This window comes from Perna viridis, chromosome 9, assembly GCF_037379345.1.
Source record: "Perna viridis isolate PV_CMFRI_1.1 ecotype Kerala chromosome 9, ASM3737934v1, whole genome shotgun sequence".
Taxonomy (NCBI): Eukaryota; Metazoa; Mollusca; class Bivalvia; order Mytilida; family Mytilidae; genus Perna; species Perna viridis.
The window spans coordinates 11453159-11479999 of NC_142453.1; the positions used below are offsets into that span (position 1 = coordinate 11453159).

General features: G+C 33.3%; 1 pseudogene; it reads right to left on the minus strand.

The window, feature by feature from the left end:
* Positions 1-129: 129 nt before the first annotated feature.
* On the minus strand, positions 130-9494 carry LOC148606700 (bifunctional 3'-5' exonuclease/ATP-dependent helicase WRN-like; annotated as a pseudogene).
* Positions 9495-26841: the final 17347 nt, after the last annotated feature.

The window sequence follows — 26841 nt, forward strand, 5'->3', positions numbered from 1 at the left end:
CCAGACACCCATTATTTGTTTATAAAGTTTCATAAATGTACAATCCTGCAAATCAAAGTTTGCTACCAAAATGGCTTCAATTTCTAAAATTCAGTTAAACTTGATACCCTACTTTCATTGTATAAAATTTTATTGTACATTTAAATCAAGAATAAGACTCAAGTCAATACTGTCATCATAATCAAACACATCATATGATTCAGTGGCATCACTAGATGAGTCCTGGTCACATCGTTCATCAACTGAAACACTCACATGGAGCAACTTTTCCAAATCTGTTGATATGCTGGAGCAATATTCACAATCGGTAGCACATAAGTCACAACAGGACTGTTTGCCAGTATTCTTCTTCTCTTTGTCAAGTTCTTGGGGTGACATGAATGGTGCTATCAATGCCAATCTTTTGCATTTTGCAATATTCTTTCACCTTTGAGCCAATATTTCGTAAATGATATGAATTATGTAACAATAAAGCAGTGGACTGTGAACCATCACGCCCAACACGACCAATTTCTTGTACTAAGTCAATCATTGTTTTTGGTGCACCATACAGAACAACATTTGAAAAATTAACGATATCGATGCCTATACCTAAGCCACATGTTGCTACCACAACCATTATTTTGCTTTGTCCATTGCTGGTAAAACTTTTTCTTCGCACTCGTCAGGTGTTCATGAATGAAACACTTCAGTACAAGTATTGTCGGGAATTTCTGCGACCATATAGGTACATACATTTGAGGCATCTTTAATGGAGTTACAATATATAAGTGTTCTTGGAAGTGTATTGTTTATCAAGGCATCAACCAACCAAATCATTGCCATTCCAACCAAGTTTGGCATTTTATGTCCCACTAACTTAATGTTTGGCTTATTAGGTGATATTCTGATGTCAGTGGTACTCTGGTCCAGCTGAAGAATCCTCCCTATTCTCTTTGAAAGTTTTTTGTACATATGGCACTTAATACCAAAACTGATGCTTCAGGAACAAGGATCTCAATTCTCCTATATTGGAAAACCATTTCCTGAAAGTCTGCTTTCCCTCTTCTTCATTTTCGCCCCAGTAAAGAAAATACAATTCACACTTTGTACCAAAATAGTGAGATTCAATTAGATTCTGTGATATGTGCGTGTGTCAATAAATCTGGGACAGGGCCTATCATTTCATGCAACATAATTTTTGACATTTTTACATGACTACAAAAATTGTGGTCTTTTTATAGTATCACGCAGTCACTGTTATTAATGCTGTCCATGTTGTCTATATAATTTCCAGATAATGACTTTTATTGTATACGTGTATAGACCTTGATAAATCTAGAAAATGACACCGTCACAAAGGGCCTCGCCAGCCTAATTCAAATTACTTGATATATTTGACCAAAATGAAATTTGGATATGCACATCTACTTATGAATTGATGATTTCAAAGCTATACCTTGTATACTACCTAAGTTCACATGTTGAGTCGTATCAAACTGCACCATCAAAAAAGTTTAGATAATTTTTTTTTAAATCAAAATGAGAGTTTGTGCAATTTTCTACATGTTTATATACCAGAGCGCCTAAATCTGGTTTAGTACTTCCTGAGTTTACAAGTTTAATCTAGTAAAGTTAAGTACGGCAGAAAGGACACCCTTCTATATTTGAACAAGTTTTAATTAGCTACTGAGTAAAATACCCTGTTTTTTTTATATTTAAAATTTTACGAAGTACATGGTATATTGATGAATATCAAGAATAGATATTTATGACTGAGAAATTTCATTGCCAGAAATAGGACTTAAATTATCCCAGGCCTCCTCACTATAAAAATGGCAAGTGTCTTATAATGGTCATGACATATTTTAATAGACTATCTTACCAGTTGATATGATATGCACCTCATCAACAACTATAGTTGACACCTCAAGTTGTTGCAATTTGGCTCTGAAGGTTTTATCTCCTTTATTAACATTATTAACATTGCTTTATTAAAACATATTAGATTGTTTTTTACATGGCCTATCAACTTCATTTTATATGGTGTTTTAAGTCAGTACAAGGCATGAAGAAATTTTTCTGACTTTTATCTTTCATGTAATCAGGTCTGTTGATGGTTAAGACTGAAAAAAAAACATAACTTTTTTAACACAACAAAACTAGACTTCATTAATGATATGGTTAATTATATGTAAGGGATGGCCGTTTCCTTCATGCGCAAGTTTGTTCACTTGATTAACACGTCATCGTTTGGTAGGTATTTTCTTGTATAGTTAGGGCAACTGTAGTGGAAGGTTTATCATGCCCATAAAATATGTTTTACCCATATCCTTAAGATGCCGGTACCATTACCTTTGTTTTATAGATTTGTGGCCTTGCTCTTGTTCAGATTTATTGTTTTTTTTTCTAAAACGTGACTGCCCACATCTAAATCATATGGTCCCCTGAGTCTGACCAATCATGTTTCCCCCTGAAAATTGTGAAGGTATTATTATTCAAATGCGTTTCGGGCCCTCTACCATTACAAATGATCATATTTGTGGCACCCTATCATGACATGGGGCAGTTAATTCTCTTGCAATGTGTACAAGCACAACTGCAGTTTATGTCTATTTACTAATCAATTAAAAATAATTTATTCTGAAATTAAAAGTTTGATTTTGCAAACTGGGGGCACATTATAAAATTAAAAATGAGGGCAGCATGATCAAGCCATTCAAAGCATGGTGAAAGCGTCATGCTAAACCTCTAAATATTTTTTTATCTGATCATAATATTAGATACATCCACACAACTTAAGTCAAATTAAAAGAAAATAACCTTTGTGTACGGCTCGTATATCTGGTATACGATTCAATTTTTCACATTAGTCAATCATCAGAGCAATCAGTGGTGAACAAACGATAACCTCATCGTCTTCCATCGCAAGTTCACTAGCACTAGTATTTGATAGAGTGGTGTTTTCCCAGTAGACAACACTGCCATGCAATCTTCTTTGTTTCATCTGCCTTTGCTCTTTATTCAGTTTTTCAACACCAAACTGCCTTAGGACATTCTCAATCGCGATATTCACTATTTCGACAGCCATCTTGTAACACTTTCAGAAAACGATTTTGATCGACCTAAATTTGAATATTCAAATAACTAAGTTCATCTGGACATGACCTCTTATCGGGCTACTTCAGATGTTAGGGACCGTAAGGCAATGTAGCGTATTCTAACAGCTGATTTTAGTCAGATTGATTTTTCACCGACTTCATATTAGGATGTGCTCCACAATGGTCGCCATTCCGTGCAACGCATAAACTATGTTTTTTCATAAATCTTGTAAACTATCCTATTAGAATCGAAAATATATGTGGAGGCACCATTTTATCATTGTTTTACCGCAGGCTGGACATTCGTGTCCTTATATTCCGTGCTTTCACCTTGGATAAAATAAAGTGACACTAATAGCCAGTCCGTGTTAATATAAGTGATAAAATGTAGCTACTTTCTGTGAAGTAGTTCTGAATCAGAATGTGCAGAGGATTGGAAACGACCATACTTTATGGACAGAAGGCTACGTTGAATAATAATATTCTTATTTAACGTGCTTCAAAACCATGATAAACACATGAACAACATTTCTGACAATGTGTCTATTCAAAAATATTAAGTAACTAGCCCTATTAGAATTGAATTATTTTACAGAAACTCCATTTTATCAATGTTTAGCCACGGACTGGCCATTCATGCAGTTATTTAATCCCTCACCATCGCTCTTGGGTAAACCCATGCGAATTAAATAGGCTGCCTGTGGTAATACAATGATAAAATGGATTTTCCATGACTTATTTCTTAATTTCGTAATGACTAAACCTTTACTCACAGTGATATAATCGAGTCTAGTCGATCGAAAACTCCACTTTCTAAGGTATGAATATAACAACTAATGAAGGTTCTGCAAGGTTAAAAAGTAGAAAATAAAGAATACTTTATTGATTTTAGCCCTGATGTTTATTTATGTGTCATGACAGTTGTTATTGTATCTAGAACATCAAATAAATAATAATATATCCATGTACATGCATACGTTTTGATATCATATCGCAGAAACCAAACGTTGATTACTTCTAACTGACTCGTACAAAAAGACTGCATTAAAAAATCTTCCAGTCATTTTATGACTTATTGAAACCTCATGTGCTTCGTGTCGGTCATTTTCATTTTTAAAAGTGACATTCGGAACCCTGGGAACTAGCAAACATCACCCAAACTCTTTCCTTTCTTGGTATGCAGTCTGGGTTTTATAGAATGCCAAGGAGAGGGAATGTCGAGGTTTATTAGTTTTTATTCATTAACTTAAAAGTCGTTTGTCTACCTCGGACTTGACTTTTTATGATCATTTCGGCGGGTGTTTCTAGAAAAGCAGAGGACGCTTACCCTACCGGTGCACCTGGTCCATGCTCCCAGTTTTTAGTGAAGTCCGAGTTGCTCATTTGCTTTTGTTACTTTGTATGTATGATTTTAGTTACTTTATGTTCTTTGTTGTAACTGTCTGTTTTCCATGTCTGGTCTTTGTCCCTGGATTACATTCTTTTGATTACCGCTATAACCTTGGTTCCCTTGATTACTCTCTCTCTCTTGAATATACGACAGTTAACAACGTATTGGCAGATCCAGAAGGTTTCCAGGGATGGAAACCCGACCCCTTTTTTGTTCGAAAATGTATTAATTTTCTGCAATTAAGAAATTGCAGCCATGAAGATTCCTTTTTATAACTCCGTTAATCAATACTCCAGCCAAGTTTCTTTTTATTTTACTTTGTAACACTTACAAATGTTCGAGACGATTAGACCTTGATATCGATGAAAATAGATTTGATGGTAGTTTAAATAAGGTGTTGTGGTCAAGAGTTCTGAAAAATCATTGTTAAATATTAGATAAAATTGTTAAATTATATAACCAGTAATATTAGATTGTTCGTGTGTTTTTAATAATCAACTGTACTTGTTTCCGTATCTATAAGAAGTTTGTAAAATTTACATCGCTTATTTTATTTTATTGATTTTTTATTTTTGTACTAATTTTATTTTTTCTGCACCTCATATATACATTTTCGAAAGCATATGTCCACATTTGATCTTTCCAGAGATCCTCCTTATTTGCACATTTTTTTAATTGTAGATTTATACGTGTGTATTGCATATATCAACAATTATTCTTACGGGGTGATGGATCGTTAAAAACAATAAATTAAATAAACGTCTAAATATGTTTAACATCACCAGAAGATGGTAAAATTTACATTGAATATTTCGGATAACTGTTATCCATCTTCTGCATAAAACTCACGAACCTTTATGAGTTTAAAACTCATAAAGTTCAAGATCGAAACAGACACATAAGCTGAATCACGTACGCTGTTGGTGATTGTACCTTTATCAAAGACACACATAAGCTAATGATAAGGAGACTGAATGAAAATAACAAAGGGGGTCTTTTTATCAAAATAAAAATTAACTGTTGGAAAACAGTTAAAACAAAGTCAAAATATAGTAGTACGTCGTGTTGATGTATAGCATGTAGTGCAGTACCAGCCTTAGACCAAAACCTAAATATGGATTATTTTTTCTCTTTTTTTCCATCAGGAGACCTTGTTTGTAATTTGTTCATCAAAAAGCTTTCCCGAGACACTCTTTTACATTTTGACCAGTTTTTATTATGGTCTATAATCGTTACAACAATATTGTGGAGATCCTCCTAGATGTGTCCGGCGGATCTAAGATGGCGACTTAAAGGGAGGTCTGGTTTGCATTTGTAGTAACTTCGATGACCATTCCTACGCCTGTTTAAAGGTTGTTCTGTTTCGCCAACGTACTGCATACCACATTGGCACTGGTGAAGGTATATGGTATTTTCGGCTCTGCAAGTCAAGTCGCACAAAATGGTAAATTCCTTTCCAGTGCAGTAGCTTTTAAAAGTTTTGGTGTGCAGTATCTGGGCACAGGTCTTACGTCTTTTATCTCCAAATGGTCGACACTGGCTTGTTGGCTCCTTATCATTTGCTTATGTGTGCCTTTGATAAAGGCACAATCACCCACAGCGTACACGATTCAGCTTCTGAATCTGTTTTGATCTTGAACTTTATGAGTTTTATGCTCATAAAGTTTTTTGAGTTATATATTCATAAAGTAATATGAGTTTATGCCGAAAAAGGATATCAGTTATCCGAAATATTCAATGTAAATTTTACCATCTTCTGTTGATGTTAAACATATTTAGACGTTTATATGAGTCTGGGGGAATATACATTTTTTCGATGTCATTGTTATTGAAATTTTGACATGTATATATTTACATCACAAGTTGTTCCAAGTATAAATAATGGTTAGTTATCTCGACATTTTGACGAAATTTCGATCTGATTTATTCTTAACACATTGATATTAATTAGGTCTGGCTTAAAAGTGGTTTATTGACATTTCTCCATGATTTTAATTTGTTCACACCTTAGACTAAAACAACAATCAATGAAGACAGGGAATTAAGGGGCCTATGAAAGGGGTGGTTCAAGGTATTAAAACATTAATCATTTGGTATCGCTTTTTCACAATAAGCCTTTTTACTTGTTTATGACAAAGTTTTATCAAGAAGAAGGAGTACCTTAATCTTTTTTTACTTTTTTAAATATTTTATGTTCTAATTATTACTTTTATAAATATAAAAAAAAAGCTGTTGTGTTGTTCTTATTAGGACTAGTTTTTAATTTCATAAAGTATTTTCTCACTTTGTGTTATACATTTTATTACAAAAACATCGCAGTTATTGCATATTACATATAGACAAAATAAAACAATACTATTTTAACAAAAAAATACGAAACACTTTATGTATTAAGCATAGCACAAAGTCACTTTAAATTCAAACAAATTATTACTGCCTAAGTTCCATATACGAAATCAAAATGATGCACTCAGTCTGCATAATCTGGGACTGTCATATGTAGATTGGGCAATCAATATTTAAAACTTTGCTAACATGCAATCTTGAGTACGTTGAAGAGTCGGACGTATGACTGTTTGCTCTTTCAAGAAGGAAGAGATAACATGTCAAGTGGGTACATCACGTCGTCAACTAGAGCATGTTTAACTATGTACAATGTAAACTTGTTTGGTGAAGTGTAGAAGGTTCCAACTCCATAAATGATGCCTGCAGAAATAAGTTTGGCAGGGTTCCGTGTGGTAGAAAGTATAAGTATTTTCTGTGCGTTGCCATCGTCAACAATAAATATCTTTAAATTGCAAGTGTATCGGCGTGGTTTCCTTAGTGTATCGATTTTATTGAATTGATTACGGTCTCGGTATTCATTCTAGCTTTGCGCGGTGCCTTTGGGTGTGAAGTCCCAAATTAGTTATTTACTTTTGTAGCACATAATGTAACAATACATTTTCTAATATTTTATGTCGCTTTTCTTGCCTTTGTCATGTTGCTGTAAAATGTGCCTAAACAGACACTGTGTTAAAATGCATCAGTGAATTCAGCCCACTTTGCCACGTGAGCAATAAACAATGCAAGCTCTATTGTTTTAATATGTCATAAAATATTTATTGCATAAACAGAAAAAAAAATAATAAAAAAATATTACAAAAGAGAAATATTTTGTTTCCTTTATCAATGATATTATTTACAATATTTCATCCAAGAATTTTTATTGGAAAAGGTAAAGTAAGGGTATATTTTAAAATATCCATCCTTTTTGAGGGCCCCACAATTCCTAACCTTGCTTGATTGTTATTTTAGTCTAATCATTAAATGTTGGAGAAGCATGGACACACCCAAAATGTATATACGAACAATCTCTGATCAGAAAAAAATCACAGAATTAACGACGTGACCTTGATAAAAAAGAAATGTTACTGTATAATCAATATCATATGCTAATAAATATGTAATTTCATATTGGCCTTGTTATAAGTTTGAGGTCTGTTATGTTACATAATAAATTTTCATATTTGGTCTGAAACTCCTTAGAGCTTGTGATTGTATTTGAATGATATGCCAAATCAAAATCAAGTTTTCTTACCTTATTCTAAGTTTCTTATTTGTTTGGTAAATTATATACATGTTAAGGTACATATGCATAAATAATCCAGCAGGATAATGAAGTGAGAATATCTAATTCGAAATGGCTGTTTCAAACGACCGGAAGTTCTGATGCCGTATTGGGCCTGGTTTGATCCATATTGGCCCTCTTTTTTCGTATTGGCCCCGTATAGATGCCCGGTTTTAATTCATATCAATTGGTCAGTTTTTGACATATTTTAATGTATTTTGGGTAGTTGGTTAATAAATGTATATATAAATTCTGTCAAAATACCAAGTTGAAGTGATGGTAAGATAAAACTGTAAAAAAAACGAGTGGCCGAAAGGAAAGAAGAATGAACAAATGGAAACCATGATGATATACGCATGTGGTTAAATTAACTTACATTTTTGTAACATTATTGAGACTTGACATTAATACATTAAAGTTGAATGCAACACCTTCTTTTTCAAAATCAATGATATTGTGGTCAAAACGACTACAAAAGAAAAAAACACGAAACGAATACACACTTTTCTATCATTCTATCGTCTGCGGTATCAGCTACTCCGGTGGTGTAACATCTATTTTGCCAAATTTGTTTTGGGTTTGACTAACTTAAGTTTTGGATTATTGTTCGGAATTTTTGTTGTGCTACTTGCGGTAATGCATTTGCTATATGTTTTGTGTGTTGTATTATTTTATTATCTACTATGCGGAATCGTTTCGGTTTCCTGTTATCATGTTTTTTTGTTTTTTTGGTTTTTTTTTTTTTTGTCGTTTTCTTTGTATTTTGGTATCTTTGTATAAACCGTTTATGTATTGCCCCATCTAAAATACATAAATCTTTTTGAGGTCTTCCTAGGGGATGTAAGTGTCGTCACGTGAATACGTGATTTCACGAGAATGGATCATAATCTATCATTCAAATGTATGAAAACTTAGTCAATTACAGAGCGTTGAGTTCAGAATTAAAAATAAAACATCTTTTTGTGTAAAAATACAGATAAAAATGACATATATATTTCTACATGATAGAAGTGTTAAGAAAAGTAATAAATAGAAGATTTTTCTTTGTAATACTCGGAGATCCCAGAAGCAAACAATAAAATGCAGATCGGCTGTCGGATTTCAAAGCGTTCTACATTGAAAATTCCTGTGAGGAAAAGGAAACTAGAACGAGACTAACAAAAAGTTATTGGCGATACGGAAATCTTTCTTCGAATAAAATACATCGAGGGCCCTTGAAGTATTTTAATAATTTATTGTACTATTATGGCATGACTTCTATGAAAATAGGCACTTACTATATTTCAAAACCAAATGGAATTTGGGATTCAAAATCGAAGTCTTCCAATTCTGCATAGGAACAGGTCACTGTAAACTTGGTTTCATCACACTCACATTTATGTTTTGGTCCACATGTCTTGACACTAGAAGTCATTTCAAACGAAATGATTGTAGAAAAAGTAACTGCATAGAATATAAAACAGAATGACATTTGTCCACCGCTTGATCCAGTGTTTAGGAATAATCAAGGCCTGAAATTAACAATATATATATAACGTCTCAGAATGTGACGACTCTATTCGCTACACTGCTCCATCGGATCAAATTGATACCGGGAAGATATGTAAACGTATAGAAAGGTCTGAAAAATTCCCAACGATGTTAGAACTGTCAAATCTGCGATGCAAATTTTTGGTCGTTCCCTCCGCGGGACTCGAACTCGTACCGCTGTGACATCTATGGCAACACCGCCTGCACAAAGTCCAGCGCCCTAGACCACTCGGCCAGCTAGGCTATATAAAAAATATAGCTTTCGCTGGCCGGGTCATTCCTCCTCGTAGGATTAATCTAGGGCTGTAACATAGTACACGATGTATGGTAGTACGGGACAGTTCATTTAGATGTTATTATGTAGGATAGAGGATCAAATTAATGATGCATGTCACAAGCCGAGTGGTCTAGGGCGCTGGACTTTGTGCAGGCGGTGTTGCCATAGATGTCACAGCGGTACGAGTTCGAGTTCCGCGGAGGGAACGACCAAAAATTTGCATCATTGATTTCCCAACGATGTTTAAACTGTCAAATTTGCGATGTAAATTTTTGGTCGTTTCCTCCGCAGGGCGGTGGACTTTGTGCAGGCGGTGTTGTCATAGATGTCACAGCGGTACCGAGTCCTGTGGTAAGGTAGTTCCTTATGGTCCAAAATTCAGAGAACCACGGTGCCTCAACTGAAAACTTATTTTCGAAAACGTAATGGATGTGTTGAATATAATGCCAGATCATGGATAAAGAGAGAAAACGACCAACAACCAGAAATCGAGTCCTTGTCAGGTCGGATACTAACCATTCGATCGTCGGTACGGAATAGTATTGACAATTACAAGAAATGTGTCAATAAAAGACCCACATCCGTATTCAACGGTCATGAAGCACTTAAATGCTTTCTTTATTACACGAAAACTATGTTGTCATCCCTGTGGACAAAGCTTCAAACAACATTGTATTTGTTTGTTTGTTTGTTTGTTTGTTTGTTGGGGTGTAACGTCCGAGCAGCAATATTTCAGCTATATTCAGACAATGAACATGAAATGGATGATAAAATGAACATGAAATGAAAAAAAAAGGATGGGTCACAAGGATAATAGGGTCGACAAATTTTGATTGCCACTGGAAAAAGGGGGGTGGGTAAGGTCGGGCAATTTAGCGTCCTCTGGCGGAGCGCAAAGGTTCCTACTCCTATCGAATACCACAGCAGAGTTCTTTAACGTGCGAGGAACGTGGCATCTTTCCCAACACGGTGCACCACTATGGTTTGCGTCAGGTTTTCCGTATTATAGCCTGACAACCCCAACATGTAACACGCCAGGGGTACCCCATTCCACCACCTGGGGCACACATCCCAGTTGCTCTGTGGGCAGAGCGCCTAGCCCCGACTAGGTTTCTGAGCACTATTTAGTCGCCTTATACGACAAGCTTAACGCTGCTGCAGACCTATTCTTTTAACACCCGGACCTGCACGGGGCGTATTTGTTTGTAAAGCCCATTACTACAATTGCCTTATTGAGGACTTAGGCATTGATAGTAACAACCTAGTTAATGTCACATTCAATCGTACTAATGTTGACAAAGATGACATCCTTAACAACCATAAGTCCTTCATGGCTTCTCTCAACATCGGATCAAAATGTGAGGACTTACCTTACTTGTATTGGATTCCCAAACTTCATAAGAATCCATACCAAGAAACAATATATAGCTGAATCTCTATCTTGCTCTTTGAAGGCGATGTCAATTTACCTTCCAAAGATAGTGCCTGCAGTGACGGATGGACAAAAGGCTAGTGCCAATACAACCTACTCCCGTAGTAGCAATAATCATATCTTGATAACTAAAAATTCTAGAGAATTACTTAAAAACAAATAAAATTGGAGGGGTTTACGGACGACTGGTTTAAACAATACTTAGATTAGTCAGGGTTTGGTTTGGACATGTTACACTGTTTAAGTTATTATTGTTTCGTGTATATCTATTGAATGATGCTTAGGCAGTAGCACGAGTATAGACCGCACACTTTATCCTCAAGCCTTTGATGATTTTATGTTTAAAAGGAAATATTGATTTGGAACTCATTACTGGTACAAAACAAAATAATATATATATAATATATATGAACATATATATATTGATACATATTCTTTTTAATATTGACCTTGTTACCAGTACTCGTTCAATATCATCCCTTAGGTTGATGTCAAATCCTCAGGCTGATAACAAGGGTAATATTAGTATCGCGATGTATTAATCTATAATTGTCTCCTCTTTGTATATAAAGTTTATATGAATCAAACTCTAGTTGGATGAAAAAAAATAAGTTACTGATTTTTCCAGTGCGTAAATATCAATGGAAATGTTCTGTTAGATTATTGTATATGATAAGTGATTTCAGAGCCGCAGACGTTCAGGTCGCGGGAATTTTCTTGCATATTTCTACACAAAAATTGTCAACCGTCATGGACTCGTGAGTCACAATATTAACTTGTATCAACCATCTTTACAATAACTCTTGAAATGTGTTTCTTCACATGTCTTTCAATTTTTTCAACAAAAACGTACATTTTTAGTCCAACGAAGAAAAAACGTTACGACGAGCCCCAGACTTCACGAGACTATGCGGTACCTCTCTTATCCTGCCAATTTATATTTTCCTAATTTGTTACAAATAAAGCATAATTAATTATTATAAGATGCTTATTATTATTATTATTATTATTATTATTATTATTATTATTATGGTTTACCAAATGTAGAAATAAATGTAATCAAAGAAGCTTGACAAACATTCTACTGAGATGTGAATATTATTGATTATAGTTTGTAAGTTAACAACGCCCAAAGAAGTGCAAAACTAAGTATTTATGAAAGGTTCTTCTTTCTTTCTTGCTGATACTGTTGATACTTGTTGATACTGTTTTTGTTTGGTGAATGTTAGTTTGTTCATTTGTATAATTTGTTTATCCTCACGATCCCATCACTTAAAATTGTTTTACAACAATTTTTTTTGTATTTCACACATTCTTCACTTGAACGAATAACAGGAGCTACATAGTTAATTGCAGATCATTCAAAATATCCAATTCATGCCTTTAATGATCAAAATAGTACAATTACTGCAGTTCTGAGCATTCACTTTCATAATGAAACTCTTCAAAGAGATACGAATCGAAATTCGTGGCGGAGATTGGTATATCTTTGATTTTCAATTAAACATATATAATAATTTTTGGTTCAGTAACGATATTTGTTCTGATCAGCCCAAAACAGGACTTTCTTAACCCTGAAAGCGTGTGTAAACGTTGTCTGTAAATCATGAATGGAGTAAAAATACAAATATAAAAACAAAGAGGAAATGAGAGATATGAGAGGTGTCACTATTATCAGAGATGCCGAGTATATCTTCAAATATCACAAATGGTGAATTTATCTTCTTTGCTCATTGGTTATTATGATCATGCAATGGAGATTCAGATTACATGAAGCCTTGTTTCTATTTTTAAGTATATTGACGCTATGCAGACCCATCGAAATTTTTTTAAGCACATCTGACATTCGGTCAGACACAAGGTGATGACTTGTCTGACCGAACGACAATTTGTCTGACCGAAAAAAACTCTGAACAATTTATCGACACGCTAACATTTTTGATGGGGGGTGGGAATCTCCAAGTACATTTTATTATCAAGCTGATTTTAAAACTACTGGGTATGGGCTCTTGAATTTGTTAATTTGTTAAATAAGTTCGACCCAACAAAATTTCAAATGAAAATTTGTTTTATCAGATGTTCAATTATTAATCTTTATCAATTTCGATGTAAAAGAAATATACAATATTGACGATATAATGACCGCATGTTTCACATGTAAACGAGTAGCGAGACAACGGAAGGGACGATATATCAAAGGACGAAATGTCGTGTAGCGAATGAACCGGAAGTTACATATTATTGTTTACAATCAAATTGATTGACTATCTCGCTAGACTGTAGGCTAATTCACGTAATTATTTTATTCCCTCAGAATAAAACGTTCTAGTTTTATTATTCACAAAAACCACTTCAGTTTTGAGAAAATCTTCTTTAACGTAAGAAAAAAACATCGGACACCCGGGCCAACAAGCAACGTGTATTTACCGGACCCGGGACAATTTTACCGGACAGGTCCGACGGTCCGGCAGGTTTCGATGGGTCTGCTATGTTTCTATTTATATGTATAGTGACGCTATACTTCTAAATTTAGATCCAGATATAAACCGTTCCGTAATTACCTTCCGCCAATCATGGCGGAAGCGCCGCAGACGAGGCAGACAAAAAGAAAATATATATAAATTATGTAACATATACATTAAGGGCTTTCCCTCAGTCAATACGTAATAAATAGACCTGTAAGATTTTATAACGTATTGACTTCGTAAAATGCTCATAATTGATGAACATGACACATCAGCAAAGATTTAATTGCAGAATGTACAATAGAATAAACCAGGTTTTCTGTGAAATGGTTCACTTTTGGTTTAAGAAGAAATGACATACTGAGGTCCTGCTGAAATACCCTCTGAGGTAGGTACATTCTTCCCTATTTCGTCCTTGGAGATTAAAAAGACAGTTACGAAAAATATAAATTCGATAGTCTTTTTCTTCTCAAACGACAGAATCATTTTTGAACATCTGTCACATTGTTGTGCATAGTCTACAATCTGAGTTTTTTGTATAAAAACAAAGCCTCTGAATTCAATTCTATTTTTCACTGCGTCTAATTGGTTAATTAATAAAGATATCATTGCGCGATTATTATTGGTCGTCAGCCATTTGTTATGGCAATTTGGCGCATATCAGGCTAAAAACGCATCACGTAATTGCATCTTATTCTAAGACGACGTACTTCAAAGTTATTTAGACCACGGCCATTGTAAAAAAGTGAAAAACACATGAGAAACATTATGTGCAACACCTAGGCTGCGTCTATTCAAAAACATAAAGAAACTAGAAATATTTGAATAGGAATAAAACAGAAGTTTGGAAAGAATTCAAACTTACCAATAAGAAATACAATAGCAGAATAGGAATGCAGAAACCATACTTACATGTACAACTTTAGATGTGAAGAATCGGTATCATCGGTTGTATATTGTAGGTAAAAATTAATGCCGGTATTTTGCAAAGATAATAATTTGTTTATCAGTTATAAGTGTATATTGAAGCAGATACAAATGTATTAATAATTCAGTATGTAATACAGTCAAGTGCCAAGTTACTGCGACATTATTTCTTAGAATTGAAAATATTTCATCACAGCTGACACTTTATTATCTTTAGTGGAACAAACAAAGTAAACAAAGCTACTGTGCTAAAATCTAAAACGTAATTATCTGTCAACACTTGAAAATGTGGCAAAATGCATCAGTATTTTGTGTATTTTTCAGGAGCATTTATTTAATATAGTTTTCATATCTTCTTTTGTGATTCTTAATTTATAAGTATCATAGCACGTTTTATAGGACATATAAAAAGCATATGTCACTATTATATGATATTAATTTGTAGTAGTTTCTTATTAATAGAATGTATTTATTTATACATCACTACAGAAGTTTTATGGCGTCATCATGCACTCGTGAAACATTACGGTATATACGCCCGATTAAGTCTATTTTGCAAACCCTTACGCTCAAAATGGACCCAAATAGATTTTAATTTTTTAATATGTAACATGTTTCGTTTAATCGGTATTTCAGTCGATGGAAAAAATGATAAATTTTAAGTTTGAAAAACATTCATAAAAAAAAGCGATAATGAAATCTCAATATAATCAAGACAGTTTCGACATAAACGCTAAGAATGATAAAGAAAGAGAAAGAAATGTAACAACTTGCTGAAGTGATTGAAAGCTCTTTTGAAGAAGACCAAGATCAACGGCGACTGTTCAGCAACATATCACCAACGTGTCATATTCTTTGTCGGATGTTCCAGAAAAGTAGAGGACGCTTACCCTATCGATACACCTGGTCCATGCTCCTAGTTTTTAGTGGAGTCCCAGTTTCTTGTTTACTTTTGTTGTTTTGTATGTGTTATTTAGTTGTTTTTATGTTCTTTGTTGTATGTGTCTGTTGTCCGTGTCTGGTCTTCGTCCCTGGACTACATTCTTTTGCTTTCCGTTAGTATCTTTGTCTCCCTTGATAACTTTTTTGTTTAGTTAATTATCGACTCTACTTCGATTCCGAAACAGAACAGTTGATTATTAAAATCAATCATATCGTCATTACATTAATAATAAATTTAAAATAATCTTTTGTCTGTTTGTGTACTTTTATTTCTTCATTTATAAAATATTTCATACTGTATCTTGAGACATATAATTTACTAAAACAAGTGCATTATGCATAATGTTGTCAATTTAACGAGTTCATATGTAACATCTTATATTTTTTATGGAATGATTTATTTTCGCATTGATTTTTTTTCATCTATTTATTTATTTATTTATTTATTTATTGTTTAGTTAAATCGATGTTGTCTTTTAAATTAAATTTATCTCTAAAGTTTTAAGTTTCTTTCATTATCAATTTCCATTCTTTAGTTTTACTGTATATCGGCTAAGTTTCGGCGTAATGCAGTAAAGATATCGGATATATGATATATGCTAGACCCGGTTTGAAAATAAAAAAGATAAGGTTTTACTGACAAGTCCAAAAGTGTTTGGTTTAGGCAGGTCTTAACTTATTTGAATTGAAAGCTTCTGATGAGAGGTTACTCCTTACGACATGAATACAGCATACAGATTACAATAATGATATGAGTGTTATATTTATATTTATATTTATCCAATCATATTTGTATTGCAAAGGATAAGGGTACATAATATTCTCTACATACGCCTACTAGAAGAAATCAAATTGATTGACTATCTCGCTAGACTGTAGGCTAATTCACGTAATTATTTTATTCCCTCAGAATAAAACGTTCTAGTTTTATTATTCACAAAAACCACTTCAGTTTTGAGAAAATCTTCTTTAACGTAAGAAAAAAACATCGGACACCCGGGCCAACAAGCAACGTGTATTTACCGGACCCGGGACAATTTTACCGGACAGGTCCGACGGTCCGGCAGGTTTCGATGGGTCTGCTATGTTTCTATTTATATGTATAGTGACGCTATACTTCTAAATTTAGATCCAGATATAAACCGTTCCGTAATTACCTTCCGCCAATCATGGCGGAAGCGCCGCAGACGAGGCAGACAAAAAGAAAATATATATAAATTATGTAACATATACATTAAGGGCTTTCCCTCAGTCAATACGTAATAAATAGACCTGTAAGATTTTATAACGTATTGACTTCGTAAAATGCTCATAATTGATGAACATGACACATCAGCAAAGATTTAATTGCAGAATGTACAATAGAATAAACCAGGTTTTCTGTGAAATGGTTCACTTTTGGTTTAAGAAGAAATGACATACTGAGGTCCTGCTGAAATACCCTCTGAGGTAGGTACATTCTTCCCTATTTCGTCCTTGGAGATTAAAAAGACAGTTACGAAAAATATAAATTCGATAGTCTTTTTCTTCTCAAACGACAGAATCATTTTTGAACATCTGTCACATTGTTGTGCATAGTCTACAATCTGAGTTTTTTGTATAAAAACAAAGCCTCTGAATTCAATTCTATTTTTCACTGCGTCTAATTGGTTAATTAATAAAGATATCATTGCGCGATTATTATTGGTCGTCAGCCATTTGTTATGGCAATTTGGCGCATATCAGGCTACGTAAAATCTCCTCTTTTCGAAAAATTTTAAGGGGATCTGCTTCTATTGAGTTTCCGAACATCAACGGCAAAGCAAATGATATTTCCGTTCATATATACAAATGCAAAATTAACTTGCAATAAAATCAGGTACACAAAGTATTTTCGTTTAAATGTCATGTGGACATTCCTACCAGAAAACCTCAAATGTTTCACGGCCAGGCCACGCTCATATAACTTAACAGCCTATGGTGTATTCTCTCCAAAACTACCCCTCGGAAAGGATGCGGCTGACTGAAATAAAAAAATAACTTTTTCAAACAAAATATATACGCTAAATTTTGCATGAAAATATTCGAAAATACAATAAAAGCTGAGTGGCTGATAACAAATATTTATATAAGGACCCAATATAATATTAGATCTGTCATAACAACTACTTAAAGTAGATATTTACACATGAGAATTAATATGTACATCCATGCACCTCATCAATGCTGTGTCAAAGTAATTTATCAGGTAACAGCACTAGTTTTTATATAAATGTACACAAAAACTGTGTGACAAATGAGCAAACATCTTGCATATAAACTTTGCAATATCGAATACATGCTAGAACATGTTTGATATGTGTACATTGTGCATATACATGTATTGGAGATATTTTTTTCGGAAAGAAAAAGCAGTCTTGCAGATAGGACTATTGAAATTATATAAAACTGAAAATTAATAATATGAATTACATAATAACATTTTTTCCGAATTTATTATTATGTTTTACTGATTATTTTAATAGGCAGAATAAGATCTAATGGTTTGATAATCTAACACACGTATCCATTTGTTATCAATACCTATAATAAGTATTACAATAGAAAGTAGTCATAGCCTATTATGCAAATCAATAAATACACAATTGATAAACATGAAATAAAGGTTTGCAATTATAACTTAATAAAAACTCTATCATAATGTAAAATCTTTTTTTTTTAATTAATGATAATATTATTTACGTCACTCTTATTTCTTTCATTGGCTGTAGATTTTGTTATTTAAGAACTTAACAAACTTAGTTAATATCAGTATAATTTATTTGTAAGCTTGCTTTTTTGATACACGTTATGTTTCGCACCCACAGAATAACTAGTTGTATACATCTTGAGAGAGTAATTAAGGGAACCAAGGTTATAGCGATAATCAAAAGAATTTAACCCAGGGACAAAGACCAGACATGGAAAACAGACATACACAACAAAGAACATGAAGTATTTAAAATCATATGTACATTGTAACAAAAGCAAATGAGCAACTCTGATTGCATTAAGAAATGGGAGCATGGACCAGGTGCACCGGTAAGGTAAGCGTGCTCTGCTTTTCTAGAAACACCCGCCGAGTTTCTCATAAAAAATCAAGTCCGGGGTAGACAAACAAGGAAAGGAAAACTATGACTATGAGAGTCATGTGAAATGTGAACGTAAAGTTTTGTAACACGAATCCAAAGTAAAACGGAAACATGATTGGTTATACATTTCTGACGTTTTATCTAATTTAAGATATCCTTTCTTTATAGACTGTGATGAATAATATATGTCATGTTACCAGATACAAGATAATATTCTCAAGATAAAATATTATTTCTTATCAGTCTACCAGAAAATTGTGATAAAATACCAAGACAAATATGTTTAACACGTTCAAATAACAAAATAGATGTCTATAGGAAACTACAGATATCAATAGGTCAACAGACCTGAATAAATATTGTGTAAGATATCGTACCGTTTCAAGACGTCGAGACTTAAATAACCGCTGACTACAAAATGGAGATACTTGTTGTATCCCAAAGATGTCTGGTTTGTAAATATCAATGCATCTGTTTGATGATAAGAAATTAGGCAAATTAAAACAACAAGCTATTTACGTTATATGCATTTTTATAGTTGATAACTGAATAAATGCAATGAATATTCAACCAAACTTATTATGATAAACCAGAAGCGAAATAACAACAGAATATGACCTGGCAAAATTGAGAATAAATCGAAAAATGAAATTACTTACTGTAACGGGAAAGAAAGAAAACCAGTGACAATCCGATTTGGATTAAGATTTAATCCTCTAGCCAAGTCATTTAACTATTTAAATTGTCTACCTACTACAACGCAGGTAGGCCGTCCTACCACGTCACTATGTTTTTGATTTGGTATAGGCATTTAATCTTGAAATTGTGGTTTGAACAGGTTTAATGACAATCCAAATATTCTTCCGTAGTAGCAATGGTAGTTCCAGATTATTTTGTGTGGATAGAGTCAAATGTGTAAAACAGTGAAAAATAACAAATCAAGATTTACAGTTTTTTTGTAATATTCTCCTTAGGGTATCATATCTAAAGTTAAATAAGGAAGTCTTGTGTACAACAGCGTTGATGTTTTCTACCCTAAAGCGATGTGCACACCATCGCCTCTCAGATGCTCACTCAAGGTTAGGTTTTGAGGAATTGTACCAAAACTTTGTGTAGGAATTATTGCATAGAAAAAGATCAAATAATAGCTTTTCGAATACTTAACTCGAAAAGATACTTCCACTGAATAACACCAAAACTGACATTTACTATTCCAAATTAAATTAAACCCACCATCCATGTTGCCTGCCGTCCAGGATTTTTACAGAAAAAATGTAATGTATGGACATTACATTACTTTTGTACCTGATTTATAAACTTCTAGATAAGTTTTGGATTTGCAAAAAACTTAAAAACTGTCAACCGACTTTTTTCAATTTTGGGAACGACAATGGCTCAATGAGATGCAGATATTGTTTTTTAGTCTATCAAAGCACTTCTTTAAATTCGCTGCAACTTTATTTAGACTTAGCCAAGAAATGTCACAAAATTAAAACACACAAAAAGTCGGTTATTACAATTTCATTTGATATCAAACTTCCTTTTTTTATGAAGGCAAAGATATCATCAGGTATCAGCACTGTACACTTCTATTCCCCATACTCAATTAAAATCTCCAACGATGGTACACCTAGATACAAATATATAGTTGATAGAAATTCCTCATACTTTGTAATAAATAATTCAAAATTATCTTCCAAATATAAAAAAGAAGATATTTTCAAAATGATGAAATTTTGTATTGACAACATATTTGTCTAGTCTTGTGTACGCGTATTTCAACAAACGGTCGGCATTCCAATCGGAACAAATTGTGGTTATCTACCTGCTGACTCATTCCTTTACTCTTTTGTGGCTGACTTTACAGCTGATCTGATCTGATCTGAAAGGAAGAATATCGTTTAGCTAGATCATCTAATCTCAGTTACCGATATGTAGATTATATATTATTGTTAAACAATCCTAGTTCCGAGGATTTGAAACATCGCATCTACCCGAAAGAGAAATGATAGTAAATACACCGTGAAGTCAGGAATCGATGATAAAGAAAAATGATTGACCAAAATTTACGACAAATGTTCTCTTCATTCACTCTTCCATCCTAGGCAACTTCTCTTCCCTTCAACTCGTACGTTATGCCAGAACTACGCAGACGTTTTGTATCTTACAATTAGGCTTCTGGAACAGGGTTATGTTGCTACAAGATAGATTTCATCACTACAGATGTTTTATGGTCGTCATCATGAAGTCGTGGATCGTTACGGTGTATGCATCTGCACCACAAACAAACTGATTTGTTCAATGTGTCATAGTTTTCCTTCCCTCTTTCTTTAACTAGTCAAATCTAACAAGCATGTTTTTACTTTTATAGACTTCGAATATTGTAACAGGTACAATTTACAAATTTTGTTACAGGGAACAATATGAAGTTTGTGACAGGTAAAAACGTAAACCATGAATACAGCAGTTATTAACGCACCGAAATTAATGTAAAGGCGTCATCAACAATTTAAAGAAAAATGTATTAAGAATATAAGTATTCTAGCGTCCAGGCCGTCATGTATGCACCACATTGTATTATAAAGTTAAGTTATTCACTAATATATCATATATTTACATTGAAATATAACATTTTTGCATATGCATTAAAAGTGTTTGCTTAGACTCCACATCGTCTGCCCTATATCGCATACCCTATATCACACCTCTAGACCTATATCGCATACCCTATATCACACCATTTTACAGACCATACTTGAAGTATAGTTAAAATATATGATATAACGAACGTGACATGTCAAAAACTGTATGGCATTTAGTATCAACCCTCGACCTATATCACCCCGCAGGCCAGTGGCCCTTGGGGATATAGGAGTCTCGTCGTTGATACAGCATGCAATACAGAATTTTGACATGTAATATTCAGTATATTATTGGATCAATGATTTAACTATCAAGTACAGTGTCTTAATGATATTAACTTCCCAATTGGTGAGTTATGAGCAATAACGAATGAAGGACACGGAGAATGTGACTTGAGTCTTAATATCATTATGATCCACAATGGACACAATTTCTTGCAAAATAATTCGTTTCATACATTTATTTATCAACTGACTTATCCTTCAGTTTTTTTTTCGTGTACATCAGTTTGTTTTATTTTTCATTTATTTTTTTTTCAGTTACGTCTGTTACTCTTGGCATTTAAATTGTATTCGCAACAAAGTTACTGCAGTCAACACATTTTACGAAAACACAAATGCAGAAAATAAGACCAATTTTGATATTGTATACTGTAAACGTACTAATTTTTATTACTATACTCGGCGTCATATAAATAACATATTCTTCAAATTTGAAAAGAATGTGTGAAATAACTTAAACATATATATCATAAAAAAGCTTCTCCTCAAAATGTGAGTTGTCTGAATCCTGTGACATTTTAAATCAAGGTTTTTATTGTCAAATCGATCGAAACACAGTTTTATTGCCTTATTATGTGTTAAAAATTCTTCAATAGGTTCTCGTTTCTTCTTAATAAATGTTTGTTTTCCTATTCGTGAGAAGTTACATTTTTGTCAACAAAGAAATAAAAGAAAACAATTATCAATATTTTGTCAACCATCGGCACTTTACAACAAAAATGACGGAACTAAAATGGAATTTCTCTTTAGGAATGCAAAAAAAATCAGGGGGTATATCACTCGTAAATACTGATGTTTGGTTTTTATAAACTCAGAAACTCATAACGAATCAAAAGAAAGACAACTCTGCCTGGATAAAAGAACGGCTTAAGTTAATTATGATTAAAACGAAATTTTGGCTTGAACTGACTTCGAGTATAGTTGTCGTTATTTTTGCAGTGGACGAAAACCGTACAATATCGTACTAGCAAAATTGATAGATAACATTACACAACTCAAATCATACTTAAACCGCATACATGTAAATTGATACTCGCTAATATGTTCACTTGAAATAAGCAACCGCGAAATAACTTACGTCTACAGTATTGCAATCTATGGTGTCATTTAAAAAGGAAAACAAAATTGACTCCTTAATAGTTTTTTTATAATTTTGTAATGCATAATTGATATTAAAAAAATTTAACCAGTGCAATCGGAAATAGAAGAACAATTACAAAAAAGATACCTCATGTACTATGTTTTCTACAGGTATGTTGCAGTTTGTTTTATCTTTATGTGTCAGTGTTTCAATAAACTATTTTCAATGTTTATCTTAGTAAACATTATATAACGCTAATGTTTTTTTAACCGTGCATATGTTCACATCCATATTATAATCCTTCAAAACAATCATATATTATTAAAGATTACTTTTCAATAAATAATACCGAAAACTGAACTTATATAAATATATATTTATATAGCGTTATATAGTGTTTAAAATAAATTTCGCTGTTACTATTTTCTGTTCACATTGAAAAGGAGAAGATAAGAACACTGTTAAAATTAATACGTTAACAGTAGTTTCTCCACAAGGCAAAACTGACAAGAAAAGAAAAGTGGAATTAGTTTCACACAACTAACTCATCTTCCAAATTCAATGTTGAAGAAATAATACAGATACGTTTATGTTAAAGGTTGTATGTTTCAAAAGATGGTGTTACACAATGTCCTACTATTGGGGTAATATCACGCCCAGCGTGCCTATAAAAGCAAGAGTAAATATTTTGTTATTTGATTTTTCTTTCAAAACAATATAAAATGTGAAAGGTCCAAAATCATTCATGATTCCAAGACGAGAAAAGAGTCATGGCCATCGCCATTATGCGTCACTTAAGTTACATGATGTTTCCATGGATGATCTTCTTCCTTTCACACAAAACCCTCTTCGACTTCATCACATTAGAATCAATTCTAATTCTCTATTCTATACCTCTCACTCTACTACGCTCAATTACAAAACAAGTCTTGACACTCCTGTTTCTGAACCTTCCTTATCATTATACAGACGTTTTGCCATCATTTTGGATATTGGTTTCGACAGACTCTTTAAACCAGTTTGTGTGAAAAGTCACGATGAAGAAAAACGTTTGTCAAAAAAGATTTAGATGCAATAAATTTGGCTAACAAACGTTACCAACAGAATTCCCCCATATTTCAGAGACAAATCCATACCAATTATTTCATATTCCTCTACTTCACCCATTGCATCCAACATTTTCAATTATAAAAGGCTATTGCAGAACACTGAGATTGAGGACTTCAAGGCTAAACCACCTGACTGTTCTTGCAAAAACTCTCCATTCAAATATGGTCCTTCCGGTGACGTCGTTACGGGAGTTTTAACCATCATCGAAAATGAGTCTTTGCGTAATATCCTTTCTAAAAGTCCCAAGTACCGTGAACCACACTCCATAAATTGGAATTACCTGCGTATGGAGTGTTCATATCACAACTCATACGTTATGCCAGGGCTTGCCAAAACTACACAGACTTTTTGTATCGCGCTAGAATTCTAACAAATAGGCTTCTGAAAGAGGTTCATGTTTCTACAAGATTGAAGTCATCACTACAGAAGTTTTATGGTCGTCATCATGAACTCATGGATCATTATGGTGTATCCATCTCTGCGCCATGAAAACTGATTTATTCAGTGTGTCATAGTTTTCCTTTCCTCGTTTGTCTACCTCGGACTTGACTTTTTATGAGCAACGCGGTGGGTGTTTCTTGAAAAGCACAGGACGCTTGCCCTACCGGTGCACCCGGTCCATGCTCCCAGTTTTTAATGGAAACCGAGTTTCTCATTTGTTTTTGTTACTTTGTATGTATGATTTTAGTTTCTTTATGTTTTTTGTTGTAATTGTCTATTTTCCATGTCTGAACTTATTGATTATTGATTATTCTTTTATTATATGTTTATGTCTATTTTCCATGTCTGAACTAATTGATTATTGATTATTTTTTTTTGTTATATGTTTATCAATTGTGTATTAATTGATTTACATATTATGCCATGACTACTTTCTATTGTAATACTTATTATAGGTATTGATAACAAATTAATACCTGTGTTACATTATCAAATGAAAGGGCCTATAAGGCCTTATTTGCCTACTGAAATATTCGGTAAAAGATAATCATTAATTTGGAAAAAAAATTATGTAAATATTATTATTAATATTATATTTTAGGCCTTGAGTTTGTAATTTAAAAAGTAAGATTTAGAACCAGATGCAGACGAAAAGTCTGGAAGGCCATTCAATAAATAAAATGCAACATATTACAGTGAGATCCAGTGTTAACCGAAAATTGATAAACTGAAAGTGTGCACTTATTAATTCCAAAAATTGAAAAAAGAATATATGTTAATTTTCAATTTTATGCATTAAGTTCGTAATTTAAAAAGAGAAACGATTGCACAAAACCGTACAAAAGGCTACTCAGTAAATAAAAAAAACATTTGTTCACTCTAATGAAACTTATTTCAAAATGAGATCCAGCATTAACCAAAAAATATTGAAACTGAAAGTATGGATTTATTTATTCTTTTTATAGGAGAAAAGATGTTTTGGTTAACCATGGACCTGTATGTTCATTCATAAAAACAACCTTACAAATCGCTTCAAAAATGACTAAGTCTATGTTTACCTGTACGTGTGTCGTGTGGCATAGCGTACTATTACATGAGTATACACCTATAGTAGGATAGCAGGCTATCGAGTTTTGAGAATTTAATGCACCGGAATATAATATGGCTGAATAATATATCGATGGAAAGCGTATTTAAAGCTCTATCGAAATAGCGATGTCATACACATCGATTGTTGCCACGACTCTAACCAAATTGGATCAAAGACCAATCATGATTGTATCATTTTTGTATCGCTAGTGCAAAAAAATTCAAACTTTTTACAGCAGATCAGCTCAAATTCCATCCCATACAAGAATCAATATCTATATTGAAGAAAAAATAGAAAATTGTGCTGTCTGCAGTAGTTTTTGGTAAAAATGCCAAAAACTTTCAAATTTTAGCAGCCCGAAATGAATGACCGATCTTGATCTTTGAGGTATCGAATGTAAAAAGTAGAAAGTAAATATTGAAAAAAACACACCCTGAAATAATTTCTAATATCTAACATTTGCAGTAAAATATCGAATTATTTATTTAAAAAGCAGCTGTGAAAGAGTCATTTCTCCATTAGTTCAAAAACAAGTTTCCAATGTGGCCCAGTGTGTGAATATTTTGTATATTTGCAAAGACAATTATATGATACTAAGCAAAAATGTTTGGTAGGCCTAAGTTTTATATAACCATCTCAATTTTTGACAAAATTTGACAAAAATATGGAATTTTTCATTAACTCAAAATAACACCACTAAACTTGTCTACAATTTCTTGTTGTCCTGTTACAACGAAAACTTATCGCCGATATTCGTCTTAAACATGCCAGTGCAAGCCAAAAGAAAGAAAAAAAAAGAATTTCATTGTAGTGTATAGCAGTCATGAAATGCGACAAAACTGCATCTCCAGGACACATTTTTTTCTGACCAGTTTGATTATTTTTGTCAGTAACAAGTTTTGATGGTTTGAAAAGCTTATTAGCCATTGACTTGGAACACTTTTTTAATAGTACCCATGTGTCGGGAAAAGAAGGTTCTTAGCAGAGGTACGCTGTCGTAAATTAAAAGCGAGTAAAAATATTGAACATTCTGGCAGGTAAACCTGTATCCTTCATACAGACCTGTTATGAATATACAGTTTGTGACTGGATACTGGGATAGCTTTTGATTAGCTTGACAGGTTATAAGAATAACTTGACGGAAAAGAGATGATAATTTAATTTCCTTGCACCAGCCTTCTGAGGATAGCATTGACGATAGCGATATGTTCTGTCCCTTTGTTGACCAACCTTCTATATTTCATATTGGAATAGGTTTTCGTTTCAAATGAACTAAAACAAAGTAGGGGACGTCGTTACTTTGGCTCTGTGTGTTTAGTTTATGTTCCCTTTGAGTCTACTGGTAAAGCAAATTGTCGTTTGCTACATGTAGCATCAAGTGAAACAACAAAATTATGATTTAATCTTGACCTAGTTCTGAAAATCATTAGTT